The sequence below is a fragment of the Engystomops pustulosus genome, chromosome 9, assembly GCF_040894005.1.
Source record: "Engystomops pustulosus chromosome 9, aEngPut4.maternal, whole genome shotgun sequence".
NCBI classification, from domain to species: domain Eukaryota; kingdom Metazoa; phylum Chordata; class Amphibia; order Anura; family Leptodactylidae; genus Engystomops; species Engystomops pustulosus.
In genome coordinates, this window is record NC_092419.1 from 68,356,324 (window position 1) to 68,371,186 (window position 14,863).

At 45.7% G+C, this 14,863-nt stretch overlaps 2 pseudogenes; both read left to right on the plus strand.

Moving 5' to 3' along the window:
• The first annotated feature begins 14,077 nt into the window (after positions 1-14,077).
• LOC140093691 (5S ribosomal RNA) lies at positions 14,078-14,196 on the plus strand (annotated as a pseudogene).
• Positions 14,197-14,446: 250 nt separating this feature from the next.
• On the plus strand, positions 14,447-14,565 carry LOC140084397 (5S ribosomal RNA; annotated as a pseudogene).
• The last annotated feature ends 298 nt before the right edge of the window (positions 14,566-14,863 follow it).

Below are 14,863 nucleotides of genomic sequence, written 5' to 3' on the forward strand. Positions count from 1 at the left end.
CTTGGCAAGTACCAGCATGGGAGACTGGCTGGGAATCCCAAGTTCCGTTGACCTTTTTGAACCTGAAAATTGTGTTAGTTTCTCTATGAGATAGTAAAAGAAGGTTCAAATTGACCAGCTGCTGTCAACGGCCATTCTAAGCTGAATGTGCCTGCTCTCGTCAGATTGCAGCAGCAATGCAGCGTAAGACTTGGCAAGTACCAGCATGGGAGACTGGCTGGGAATCCCAAGTTCCGTTGACCTTTTTGAACCTGAAAATTGTGTTAGTTTCTCTATGAGATAGTAAAAGAAGGTTCAAATTGAACAGCTGCTGTCAACGGCCATTCTAAGCTGAATGTGCCTGCTCTCGTCAGATCGCAGCAGCTTAAGGCTTGGCAAGTACCAGCATGGGAGACTGGCTGGGAATCCCAAGTTCCGTTGACCTTTTTGAACCTGAAAATTGTGTTAGTTTCTCTATGAGATAGTAAAAGAAGGTTCAAACTGAACAGCTGCTGTCAACGGCCATTCTAAGCTGAATGTGCCTGCTCTCGTCAGATCGCAGCAGCAATGCAGCTTAAGGCTTGGCAAGTACCAGCATGGGAGACTGGCTGGGAATCCCAAGTTCCGTTGACATTTTTGAACCTGAAAATTGTGTTAGTTTCTCTATGAGATAGTAAAAGAAGGTTCAAACTGAACAGCTGCTGTCAACGGCCATTCTAAGCTGAATGTGCCTGCTCTCGTCAGATCGCAGCATCAATGCAGCTTAATGCTTGGCAAGTACCAGCATGGGAGACTGGCTGGGAATCCCAAGTTCCGTTGACCTTTTTGAACCTGAAAATTGTGTTAGTTTCTCTATGAGATAGTAAAAGAAGGTTCAAATTGAACAGCTGCTGTCAACAGCCAATCTAAGCTGAATGTGCCTACTCTCGTCAGATCGCAGCAGCAATGCAGCTTAAGGCTTGGCAAGTACCAGCATGGGAGACTGGCTGGGAATCCCAAGTTCCGTTGACCTTTTTGAACCTGAAAATTGTGTTAGTTTCTCTATGAGATAGTAAAAGAAGGTTCAAACTGAACAGCTGCTGTCAACGGCCATTCTAAGCTGAATGTGCCTGCTCTCGTCAGATCGCAGCAGCAATGCAGCTTAAGGCTTGGCAAGTACCAGCATGGGAGACTGGCTGGGAATCCCAAGTTCCGTTGACTTTTTTGAACCTGAAAATTGTGTTAGTTTCTCTATGAGATAGTAAAAGAAGGTTCAAATTGAACAGCTGCTGTCAACGGCCATTCTAAGCTGAATGTGCCTGCTCTCGTCAGATCGCAGCAGCAATGCAGCTTAAGGCTTGGCAAGTACCAGCATGGGAGACTGGCTGGGAATCCCAAGTTCCGTTGACCTTTTTGAACCTGAAAATTGTGTTAGTTTCTCTATGAGATAGTAAAAGAAGGTTCAAATTGAACAGCTGCTGTCAACGGCCATTCTAAGCTGAATGTGCCTGCTCTCGTCAGATCGCAGCAGCAATGCAGCTTAAGGCTTGGCAAGTACCAGCATGGGAGACTGGCTGGGAATCCCAAGTTCCGTTGACCTTTTTGAACCTGAAAATTGTGTTAGTTTCTCTATGAGATAGTAAAAGAAGGTTCAAATTGAACAGCTGCTGTCAACGGCCATTCTAAGCTGAATGTGCCTGCTCTTGTCAGATCGCAGCAGCAATGCAGCTTAAGGCTTGGCAAGTACCAGCATGGGAGACTGGCTGGGAATCCCAAGTTCCGTTGACCTTTTTGAACCTGAAAATTGTTAGTTTCTCTGTCAAAGATGGTAAAAGAAGGTTCAAATTGAACAGCTGCTGTCAACGGCCATTCTAAGCTGAATGTGCCTGCTCTCGTCAGATCGCAGCAGCAATGCAGCTTAAGGCTTGGCAAGTACCAGCATGGGAGACTGGCTGGGAATCCCAAGTTCCGTTGACCTTTTTGAACCTGAAAATTGTGTTAGTTTCTCTATGAGATAGTAAAAGAAGGTTCAAATTGAACAGCTGCTGTCAACAGCCAATCTAAGCTGAATGTGCCTACTCTCGTCAGATTGCAGCAGCAATGCAGCTTAAGGCTTGGCAAGTACCAGCATGGGAGACTGGCTGGGAATCCCAAGTTCCGTTGACCTTTTTGAACCTGAAAATTGTGTTAGTTTCTCTATGAGATAGTAAAAGAAGGTTCAAAGTGAACAGCTGCTGTCAACGGCCATTCTAAGCTGAATGTGCCTGCTCTCGTCAGATCGCAGCAGCAATGCAGCTTAAGGCTTGGCAAGTACCAGCATGGGAGACTGGCTGGGAATCCCAAGTTCCGTTGACCTTTTTGAACCTGAAAATTGTGTTAGTTTCTCTATGAGATAGTAAAAGAAGGTTCAAATTGAACAGCTGCTGTCAACGGCCATTCTAAGCTGAATGTGCCTGCTCTCGTCAGATCGCAGCAGCAATGCAGCTTAAGGCTTGGCAAGTACCAGCATGGGAGACTGGCTGGGAATCCCAAGTTCCGTTGACCTTTTTGAACCTGAAAATTGTGTTAGTTTCTCTATGAGATAGTAAAAGAAGGTTCAAATTGAACAGCTGCTGTCAACGGCCATTCTAAGCTGAATGTGCCTGCTCTCGTCAGATCGCAGCAGCAATGCAGCTTAAGGCTTGGCAAGTACCAGCATGGGAGACTGGCTGGGAATCCCAAGTTCCGTTGACCTTTTTGAACCTGAAAATTGTGTTAGTTTCTCTATGAGATAGTAAAAGAAGGTTCAAATTGAACAGCTGCTGTCAACGGCCATTCTAAGCTGAATGTGCCTGCTCTTGTCAGATCGCAGCAGCAATGCAGCTTAAGGCTTGGCAAGTACCAGCATGGGAGACTGGCTGGGAATCCCAAGTTCCGTTGACCTTTTTGAACCTGAAAATTGTTAGTTTCTCTGTCAAAGATGGTAAAAGAAGGTTCAAATTGAACAGCTGCTGTCAACGGCCATTCTAAGCTGAATGTGCCTGCTCTCGTCAGATCGCAGCAGCAATGCAGCTTAAGGCTTGGCAAGTACCAGCATGGGAGACTGGCTGGGAATCCCAAGTTCCGTTGACCTTTTTGAACCTGAAAATTGTGTTAGTTTCTCTATGAGATAGTAAAAGAAGGTTCAAATTGAACAGCTGCTGTCAACAGCCAATCTAAGCTGAATGTGCCTACTCTCGTCAGATCGCAGCAGCAATGCAGCTTAAGGCTTGGCAAGTACCAGCATGGGAGACTGGCTGGGAATCCCAAGTTCCGTTGACCTTTTTGAACCTGAAAATTGTGTTAGTTTCTCTATGAGATAGTAAAAGAAGGTTCAAAGTGAACAGCTGCTGTCAACGGCCATTCTAAGCTGAATGTGCCTGCTCTCGTCAGATCGCAGCAGCAATGCAGCTTAAGGCTTGGCAAGTACCAGCATGGGAGACTGGCTGGGAATCCCAAGTTCCGTTGACCTTTTTGAACCTGAAAATTGTGTTAGTTTCTCTATGAGATAGTAAAAGAAGGTTCAAATTGAACAGCTGCTGTCAACGGCCATTCTAAGCTGAATGTGCCTGCTCTCGTCAGATCGCAGCAGCAATGCAGCTTAAGGCTTGGCAAGTACCAGCATGGGAGACTGGCTGGGAATCCCAAGTTCTGTTGACCTTTTTGAACCTGAAAATTGTGTTAGTTTCTCTATGAGATAGTAAAAGAAGGTTCAAATTGAACAGCTGCTGTCAACGGCCATTCTAAGCTGAATGTGCCTGCTCTCGTCAGATCGCAGCAGCAATGCAGCTTAAGGCTTGGCAAGTACCAGCATGGGAGACTGGCTGGGAATCCCAAGTTCCGTTGACCTTTTTGAACCTGAAAATTGTGTTAGTTTCTCTATGAGATAGTAAAAGAAGGTTCAAATTGAACAGCTGCTGTCAATGGCCATTCTAAGCTGAATGTGCCTGCTCTCGTCAGATCGCAGCAGCAATGCAGCTTAAGGCTTGGCAAGTACCAGCATGGGAGACTGGCTGGGAATCCCAAGTTCCGTTGACCTTTTTGAACCTGAAAATTGTGTTAGTTTCTCTATGAGATAGTAAAAGAAGGTTCAAATTGAACATCTGCTGTCAACGGCCATTCTAAGCTGAATGTGCCTGCTCTTGTCAGATCGCAGCAGCAATGCAGCTTAAGGCTTGGCAAGTACCAGCATGGGAGACTGGCTGGGAATCCCAAGTTCCGTTGACCTTTTTGAACCTGAAAATTGTTAGTTTCTCTGTCAAAGATGGTAAAAGAAGGTTCAAATTGAACAGCTGCTGTCAACGGCCATTCTAAGCTGAATGTGCCTGCTCTCGTCAGATCGCAGCAGCAATGCAGCTTAAGGCTTGGCAAGTACCAGCATGGGAGACTGGCTGGGAATCCCAAGTTCCGTTGACCTTTTTGAACCTGAAAATTGTGTTAGTTTCTCTATGAGATAGTAAAAGAAGGTTCAAATTGAACAGCTGCTGTCAACGGCCATTCTAAGCTGAATGTGCCTGCTCTCGTCAGATCGCAGCAGCAATGCAGCTTAAGGCTTGGCAAGTACCAGCATGGGAGACTGGCTGGGAATCCCAAGTTCTGTTGACCTTTTTGAACCTGAAAATTGTGTTAGTTTCTCTATGAGATAGTAAAAGAAGGTTCAAACTGAACAGCTGCTGTCAACGGCCATTCTAAGCTGAATGTGCCTGCTCTCGTCAGATCGCAGCATCAATGCAGCTTAAGGCTTGGCAAGTACCAGCATGGGAGACTGGCTGGGAATCCCAAGTTCCGTTGACCTTTTTGAACCTGAAAATTGTGTTAGTTTCTCTATGAGATAGTAAAAGAAGGTTCAAATTGAACAGCTGCTGTCAACGACCATTCTAAGCTGAATGTGCCTGCTCTCGTCAGATCGCAGCAGCAATGCAGCTTAAGGCTTGGCAAGTACCAGCATGGGAGACTGGCTGGGAATCCCAAGTTCCGTTGACCTTTTTGAACCTGAAAATTGTGTTAGTTTCTCTATGAGATAGTAAAAGAAGGTTCAAATTGAACAGCTGCTGTCAACGGCCATTCTAAGCTGAATGTGCCTGCTCTCGTCAGATTGCAGCAGCAATGCAGCTTAAGACTTGGCAAGTACCAGCATGGGAGACTGGCTGGGAATCCCAAGTTCCGTTGACCTTTTTGAACCTGAAAATTGTGTTAGTTTCTCTATGAGATAGTAAAAGAAGGTTCAAATTGAACAGCTGCTGTCAACAGCCAATCTAAGCTGAATGTGCCTGCTCTCGTCAGATCGCAGCAGCAATGCAGCTTAAGGCTTGGCAAGTACCAGCATGGGAGACTGGCTGGGAATCCCAAGTTCTGTTGACCTTTTTGAACCTGAAAATTGTGTTAGTTTCTCTATGAGATAGTAAAAGAAGGTTCAAATTGAACAGCTGCTGTCAACGGCCATTCTAAGCTGAATGTGCCTGCTCTCGTCAGATCGAAGCAGCTTAAGGCTTGGCAAGTACCAGCATGGGAGACTGGCTGGGAATCCCAAGTTCCGTTGACCTTTTTGAACCTGAAAATTGTGTTAGTTTCTCTATGAGATAGTAAAAGAAGGTTCAAACTGAACAGCTGCTGTCAACGGCCATTCTAAGCTGAATGTGCCTGCTCTCGTCAGATCGCAGCAGCAATGCAGCTTAAGGCTTGGCAAGTACCAGCATGGGAGACTGGCTGGGAATCCCAAGTTCCGTTGACATTTTTGAACCTGAAAATTGTGTTAGTTTCTCTATGAGATAGTAAAAGAAGGTTCAAACTGAACAGCTGCTGTCAACGGCCATTCTAAGCTGAATGTGCCTGCTCTCGTCAGATCGCAGCATCAATGCAGCTTAATGCTTGGCAAGTACCAGCATGGGAGACTGGCTGGGAATCCCAAGTTCCGTTGACCTTTTTGAACCTGAAAATTGTGTTAGTTTCTCTATGAGATAGTAAAAGAAGGTTCAAATTGAACAGCTGCTGTCAACAGCCAATCTAAGCTGAATGTGCCTACTCTCGTCAGATCGCAGCAGCAATGCAGCTTAAGGCTTGGCAAGTACCAGCATGGGAGACTGGCTGGGAATCCCAAGTTCCGTTGACCTTTTTGAACCTGAAAATTGTGTTAGTTTCTCTATGAGATAGTAAAAGAAGGTTCAAAGTGAACAGCTGCTGTCAACGGCCATTCTAAGCTGAATGTGCCTGCTCTCGTCAGATCGCAGCAGCAATGCAGCTTAAGGCTTGGCAAGTACCAGCATGGGAGACTGGCTGGGAATCCCAAGTTCCGTTGACCTTTTTGAACCTTAAAATTGTGTTAGTTTCTCTATGAGATAGTAAAAGAAGGTTCAAATTGAACAGCTGCTGTCAACGGCCATTCTAAGCTGAATGTGCCTGCTCTTGTCAGATCGCAGCAGCAATGCAGCTTAAGGCTTGGCAAGTACCAGCATGGGAGACTGGCTTGAAATCCCAAGTTCTGTTGACCTTTTTGAACCTGAAAATTGTGTTAGTTTTTCTATGAGATAGTAAAAGAGGGTTCAAATTGAACAGCTGCTGTCAACGGCCATTCTAAGCTGAATGTGCCTGCTCTCGTCAGATCGCAGCAGCAATGCAGCTTAAGGCTTGGCAAGTACCAGCATGGGAGACTGGCTGGGAATCCCAAGTTCTGTTGACCTTTTTGAACCTGAAAATTGTGTTAGTTTCTCTATGAGATAGTAAAAGAAGGTTCAAACTGAACAGCTGCTGTCAACGGCCATTCTAAGCTGAATGTGCCTGCTCTCGTCAGATCGCAGCATCAATGCAGCTTAAGGCTTGGCAAGTACCAGCATGGGAGACTGGCTGGGAATCCCAAGTTCCGTTGACCTTTTTGAACCTGAAAATTGTGTTAGTTTCTCTATGAGATAGTAAAAGAAGGTTCAAATTGAACAGCTGCTGTCAACGGCCATTCTAAGCTGAATGTGCCTGCTCTCGTCAGATCGCAGCAGCTTAAGGCTTGGCAAGTACCAGCATGGGAGACTGGCTGGGAATCCCAAGTTCCGTTGACCTTTTTGAACCTGAAAATTGTGTTAGTTTCTCTATGAGATAGTAAAAGAAGGTTCAAATTGAACAGCTGCTGTCAACGGCCATTCTAAGCTGAATGTGCCTGCTCTCGTCAGATCGCAGCAGCAATGCAGCTTAAGGCTTGGCAAGTACCAGCATGGGAGACTGGCTGGGAATCCCAAGTTCCGTTGACCTTTTTGAACCTGAAAATTGTGTTAGTTTCTCTATGAGATAGTAAAAGAAGGTTCAAATTGAACAGCTGCTGTCAACGGCCATTCTAAGCTGAATGTGCCTGCTCTCGTCAGATCGCAGCAGCAATGCAGCTTAAGGCTTGGCAAGTACCAGCATGGGAGACTGGCTGGGAATCCCAAGTTCCGTTGACCTTTTTGAACCTGAAAATTGTGTTAGTTTCTCTATGAGATAGTAAAAGAAGGTTCAAATTGAACAGCTGCTGTCAACGGCCATTCTAAGCTGAATGTGCCTGCTCTTGCCAGATCGCAGCAGCAATGCAGCTTAAGGCTTGGCAAGTACCAGCATGGGAGACTGGCTGGGAATCCCAAGTTCTGTTGACCTTTTTGAACCTGAAAATTGTTAGTTTCTCTGTCAAAGATGGTAAAAGAAGGTTCAAATTGAACAGCTGCTGTCAACGGCCATTCTAAGCTGAATGTGCCTGCTCTCGTCAGATCGCAGCAGCAATGCAGCTTAAGGCTTGGCAAGTACCAGCATGGGAGACTGGCTGGGAATCCCAAGTTCTGTTGACCTTTTTGAACCTGAAAATTGTGTTAGTTTCTCTATGAGATAGTAAAAGAAGGTTCAAATTGAACAGCTGCTTTCAACGGCCATTCTAAGCTGAATGTGCCTGCTCTCGTCAGGTCGCAGCAGCAATGCAGCTTAAGGCTTGGCAAGTACCAGCATGGGAGACTGGCTGGGAATCCCAAGTTCCGTTGACCTTTTTGAACCTGAAAATTGCGTTAGTTTCTCTATGAGATAGTAAAAGAAGGTTCAAATTGAACAGCTGCTGTCAACGGCCATTCTAAGCTGAATGTGCCTGCTCTCGTCAGATCGCAGCAGCAATGCAGCTTAAGGCTTGGCAAGTACCAGCATGGGAGACTGGCTGGGAATCCCAAATTCCGTTGACCTTTTTGAACCTGAAAATTGTGTTAGTTTCTCTATGAGATAGTAAAAGAAGGCTCAAATTGAACAGCTGCTGTCAACGGCCATTCTAAGCTGAATGTGCCTGCTCTCGTCAGATCGCAGCAGCAATGCAGCTTAAGGCTTGGCAAGTACCAGCATGGGAGACTGGCTGGGAATCCCAAGTTCCGTTGACCTTTTTGAACCTGAAAATTGTTAGTTTCTCTGTCAAAGATGGTAAAAGAAGGTTCAAATTGAACAGCTGCTGTCAACGGCCATTCTAAGCTGAATGTGCCTGCTCTCGTCAGATGGCAGCAGCAATGCAGCTTAAGGCTTGGCAAGTACCAGCATGGGAGACTGGCTGGGAATCTCAAGTTCCGTTGACCTTTTTGAACCTGAAAATTGTGTTAGTTTCTCTATGAGATAGTAAAAGAAGGTTCAAATTGAACAGCTGCTGTCAACGGCCATTCTAAGCTGAATGTGCCTGCTCTCGTCAGATCGCAGCAGCAATGCAGCTTAAGGCTTGGCAAGTACCAGCATGGGAGACTGGCTGGGAATCCCAAGTTCTGTTGACCTTTTTGAACCTGAAAATTGTGTTAGTTTCTCTATGAGATAGTAAAAGAAGGTTCAAACTGAACAGCTGCTGTCAACGGCCATTCTAAGCTGAATGTGCCTGCTCTCGTCAGATCGCAGCATCAATGCAGCTTAAGGCTTGGCAAGTACCAGCATGGGAGACTGGCTGGGAATCCCAAGTTCCGTTGACCTTTTTGAACCTGAAAATTGTGTTAGTTTCTCTATGAGATAGTAAAAGAAGGTTCAAATTGAACAGCTGCTGTCAACGGCCATTCTAAGCTGAATGTGCCTGCTCTTGCCAGATCGCAGCAGCAATGCAGCTTAAGGCTTGGCAAGTACCAGCATGGGAGACTGGCTGGGAATTCCAAGTTCCGTTGACCTTTTTGAACCTGAAAATTGTTAGTTTCTCTGTCAAAGATGGTAAAAGAAGGTTCAAATTGAACAGCTGCTGTCAACGGCCATTCTAAGCTGAATGTGCCTGCTCTCGTCAGATCGCAGCAGCAATGCAGCTTAAGGCTTGGCAAGTACCAGCATGGGAGACTGGCTGGGAATCCCAAGTTCCGTTGACCTTTTTGAACCTGAAAATTGTGTTAGTTTCTCTATGAGATAGTAAAAGAAGGTTCAAATTGAACAGCTGCTGTCAACGGCCATTCTAAGCTGAATGTGCCTGCTCTCGTCAGATCGCAGCAGCAATGCAGCTTAAGGCTTGGCAAGTACCAGCATGGGAGACTGGCTGGGAATCCCAAGTTCCGTTGACCTTTTTGAACCTGAAAATTGTGTTAGTTTATCTATGAGATAGTAAAAGAAGGCTCAAATTGAACAGCTGCTGTCAACGGCCATTCTAAGCTGAATGTGCCTGCTCTCGTCGGATCGCAGCAGCAATGCAGCTTAAGGCTTGGCAAGTACCAGCATGGGAGACTGGCTGGGAATCCCAAGTTCCGTTGATCTTTTTGAACCTGAAAATTGTTAGTTTCTCTGTCAAAGATGGTAAAAGAAGGTTCAAATTGAACAGCTGCTGTCAACGGCCATTCTAAGCTGAATGTGCCTGCTCTCGTCAGATGGCAGCAGCAATGCAGCTTAAGGCTTGGCAAGTACCAGCATGGGAGACTGGCTGGGAATCCCAAGTTCCGTTGACCTTTTTGAACCTGAAAATTGTGTTAGTTTCTCTATGAGATAGTAAAAGAAGGTTCAAATTGAACAGCTGCTGTCAACGGCCATTCTAAGCTGAATGTGCCTGCTCTCGTCAGATCGCAGCAGCAATGCAGCTTAAGGCTTGGCAAGTACCAGCATGGGAGACTGGCTGGGAATCCCAAGTTCCGTTGACCTTTTTGAACCTGAAAATTGTGTTAGTTTCTCTATGAGATAGTAAAAGAAGGTTCAAATTGAACAGCTGCTGTCAACGGCCATTCTAAGCTGAATGTGCCTGCTCTCGTCAGATCGCAGCAGCAATGCAGCTTAAGGCTTGGCAAGTACCAGCATGGGAGACTGGCTGGGAATCCCAAGTTCCGTTGACCTTTTTGAACCTGAAAATTGTGTTAGTTTCTCTATGAGATAGTAAAAGAAGGTTCAAATTGAACAGCTGCTGTCAACAGCCGATCTAAGCTGAATGTGCCTGCTCTCGTCAGATCGCAGCAGCAATGCAGCTTAAGGCTTGGCAAGTACCAGCATGGGAGACTGGCTGGGAATCCCAAGTTCTGTTGTCCTTTTTGAACCTGAAAATTGTGTTAGTTTCTCTATGAGATAGTAAAAGAAGGTTCAAATTGAACAGCTGCTGTCAACAGCCGATCTAAGCTGAATGTGCCTGCTCTCGTCAGATCGCAGCAGCAATGCAGCTTAAGGCTTGGCAAGTACCAGCATGGGAGACTGGCTGGGAATCCCAAGTTCTGTTGACCTTTTTGAACCTGAAAATTGTGTTAGTTTCTCTATGAGATAGTAAAAGAAGGTTCAAATTGAACAGCTGCTGTCAACGGCCATTCTAAGCTGAATGTGCCTGCTCTCGTCAGATCGCAGCAGCAATGCAGCTTAAGGCTTGGCAAGTACCAGCATGGGAGACTGGCTGGGAATCCCAAGTTCCGTTGACCTTTTTGAACCTGAAAATTGTTAGTTTCTCTGTCAAAGATGGTAAAAGAAGGTTCAAATTGAACAGCTGCTGTCAACGGCCATTCTAAGCTGAATGTGCCTGCTCTCGTCAGATCGCAGCAGCAATGCAGCTTAAGGCTTGGCAAGTACCAGCATGGGAGACTGGCTGGGAATCCCAAGTTCCGTTGACCTTTTTGAACCTGAAAATTGTGTTAGTTTCTCTATGAGATAGTAAAAGAAGGTTCAAACTGAACAGCTGCTGTCAACGGCCAATCTAAGCTGAATGTGCCTGCTCTCGTCAGATCGCAGCATCAATGCAGCTTAAGGCTTGGCAAGTACCAGCATGGGAGACTGGCTGGGAATCCCAAGTTCCGTTGACATTTTTGAACCTGAAAATTGTGTTAGTTTCTCTATGAGATAGTAAAAGAAGGTTCAAATTGAACAGCTGCTGTCAACGGCCATTCTAAGCTGAATGTGCCTGCTCTCGTCAGATCGCAGCAGCAATGCAGCTTAAGGCTTGGCAAGTACCAGCATGGGAGACTGGCTGGGAATCCCAAGTTCCGTTGACCTTTTTGAACCTGAAAATTGTGTTAGTTTCTCTATGAGATAGTAAAAGAAGGCTCAAATTGAACAGCTGCTGTCAACGGCCATTCTAAGCTGAATGTGCCTGCTCTCGTCGGATCGCAGCAGCAATGCAGCTTAAGGCTTGGCAAGTACCAGCATGGGAGACTGGCTGGGAATCCCAAGTTCCGTTGATCTTTTTGAACCTGAAAATTGTTAGTTTCTCTGTCAAAGATGGTAAAAGAAGGTTCAAATTGAACAGCTGCTGTCAACGGCCATTCTAAGCTGAATGTGCCTGCTCTCGTCAGATGGCAGCAGCAATGCAGCTTAAGGCTTGGCAAGTACCAGCATGGGAGACTGGCTGGGAATCCCAAGTTCCGTTGACCTTTTTGAACCTGAAAATTGTGTTAGTTTCTCTATGAGATAGTAAAAGAAGGTTCAAATTGAACAGCTGCTGTCAACGGCCATTCTAAGCTGAATGTGCCTGCTCTCGTCAGATCGCAGCAGCAATGCAGCTTAAGGCTTGGCAAGTACCAGCATGGGAGACTGGGTGGGAATCCCAAGTTCTGTTGACCTTTTTGAACCTGAAAATTGTGTTAGTTTCTCTATGAGATAGTAAAAGAAGGTTCAAACTGAACATCTGCTGTCAACGGCCATTCTAAGCTGAATGTGCCTGCTCTCGTCAGATCGCAGCATCAATGCAGCTTAAGGCTTGGCAAGTACCAGCATGGGAGACTGGCTGGGAATCCCAAGTTCCGTTGACCTTTTTGAACCTGAAAATTGTGTTAGTTTCTCTATGAGATAGTAAAAGAAGGTTCAAATTGAACAGCTGCTGTCAACGGCCATTCTAAGCTGAATGTGCCTGCTCTCGTCAGATCGCAGCAGCAATGCAGCTTAAGGCTTGGCAAGTACCAGCATGGGAGACTGGCTGGGAATCCCAAGTTCCGTTGACCTTTTTGAACCTGAAAATTGTGTTAGTTTCTCTATGAGATAGTAAAAGAAGGTTCAAATTGAACAGCTGCTGTCAACGGCCATTCTAAGCTGAATGTGCCTGCTCTCGTCAGATTGCAGCAGCAATGCAGCTTAAGACTTGGCAAGTACCAGCATGGGAGACTGGCTGGGAATCCCAAGTTTTGTTGACCTTTTTGAACCTGAAAATTGTGTTAGTTTCTCTATGAGATAGTAAAAGAAGGTTCAAATTGAACAGCTGCTGTCAACGGCCATTCTAAGCTGAATGTGCCTGCTCTCGTCAGATCGCAGCAGCTTAAGGCTTGGCAAGTACCAGCATGGGAGACTGGCTGGGAATCCCAAGTTCCGTTGACCTTTTTGAACCTGAAAATTGTGTTAGTTTCTCTATGAGATAGTAAAAGAAGGTTCAAATTGAACAGCTGCTGTCAACGGCCATTCTAAGCTGAATGTGCCTGCTCTTGTCAGATCGCAGCAGCAATGCAGCTTAAGGCTTGGCAAGTACCAGCATGGGAGACTGGCTGGGAATCCCAAGTTCCGTTGACCTTTTTGAACCTGAAAATTGTGTTAGTTTCTCTATGAGATAGTAAAAGAAGGTTCAAACTGAACAGCTGCTGTCAACGGCCATTCTAAGCTGAATGTGCCTGCTCTCGTCAGATCGCAGCAGCAATGCAGCTTAAGGCTTGGCAAGTACCAGCATGGGAGACTGGCTGGGAATCCCAAGTTCTGTTGACCTTTTTGAACCTGAAAATTGTGTTAGTTTCTCTATGAGATAGTAAAAGAAGGTTCAAATTGAACAGCTGCTGTCAACAGCCGATCTAAGCTGAATGTGCCTGCTCTCGTCAGATCGCAGCAGCAATGCAGCTTAAGGCTTGGCAAGTACCAGCATGGGAGACTGGCTGGGAATCCCAAGTTCTGTTGACCTTTTTGAACCTGAAAATTGTGTTAGTTTCTCTATGAGATAGTAAAAGAAGGTTCAAATTGAACAGCTGCTGTCAACGGCCATTCTAAGCTGAATGTGCCTGCTCTCGTCAGATCGCAGCAGCAATGCAGCTTAAGGCTTGGCAAGTACCAGCATGGGAGACTGGCTGGGAATCCCAAGTTCCGTTGACCTTTTTGAACCTGAAAATTGTTAGTTTCTCTGTCAAAGATGGTAAAAGAAGGTTCAAATTGAACAGCTGCTGTCAACGGCCATTCTAAGCTGAATGTGCCTGCTCTCGTCAGATCGCAGCAGCAATGCAGCTTAAGGCTTGGCAAGTACCAGCATGGGAGACTGGCTGGGAATCCCAAGTTCCGTTGACCTTTTTGAACCTGAAAATTGTGTTAGTTTCTCTATGAGATAGTAAAAGAAGGTTCAAACTGAACAGCTGCTGTCAACGGCCAATCTAAGCTGAATGTGCCTGCTCTCGTCAGATCGCAGCATCAATGCAGCTTAAGGCTTGGCAAGTACCAGCATGGGAGACTGGCTGGGAATCCCAAGTTCCGTTGACATTTTTGAACCTGAAAATTGTGTTAGTTTCTCTATGAGATAGTAAAAGAAGGTTCAAATTGAACAGCTGCTTTCAACAGCCATTCTAAGCTGAATGTGCCTGCTCTCGTCAGATCGCAGCAGCAATGCAGCTTAAGGCTTGGCAAGTACCAGCATGGGAGACTGGCTGGGAATCCCAAGTTCCGTTGACCTTTTTGAACCTGAAAATTGTGTTAGTTTCTCTATGAGATAGTAAAAGAAGGTTCAAATTGAACAGCTGCTATCAACGGCCATTCTAAGCTGAATGTGCCTGCTCTCGTCAGATCGCAGCATCAATGCAGCTTAAGGCTTGGCAAGTACCAGCATGGGAGACTGGCTGGGAATCCCAAGTTCTGTTGACCTTTTTGAACCTGAAAATTGTGTTAGTTTCTCTATGAGATAGTAAAAGAAGGTTCAAATTGAACAGCTGCTGTCAACGGCCATTCTAAGCTGAATGTGCCTGCTCTCGTCAGATCGCAGCAGCTTAAGGCTTGGCAAGTACCAGCATGGGAGACTGGCTGGGAATCCCAAGTTCCGTTGATATTTTTAACCTGAAAATTGTGTTAGTTTCTCTATGAGATAGTAAAAGAAGGTTCAAACTGAACAGCTGCTGTCAACGGCCATTCTAAGCTGAATGTGCCTGCTCTCGTCAGATCGCAGCATCAATGCAGCTTAAGGCTTGGCAAGTACCAGCATGGGAGACTGGCTGGGAATCCCAAGTTCCGTTGACCTTTTTGAACCTGAAAATTGTGTTAGTTTCTCTATGAGATAGTAAAAGAAGGTTCAAATTGAACAGCTGCTGTCAACAGCCGATCTAAGCTGAATGTGCCTGCTCTCGTCAGATCGCAGCAGCAATGCAGCTTAAGGCTTGGCAAGTACCAGCATGGGAGACTGGCTGGGAATCCCAAGTTCTGTTGACCTTTTTGAACCTGAAAATTGTGTTAGTTTCTCTATGAGATAGTAAAAGAAGGTTCAAATTGAACAGCTGCTGTCAACAGCCGATCTAAGCTGAATGTGCCTGCTCTCGTC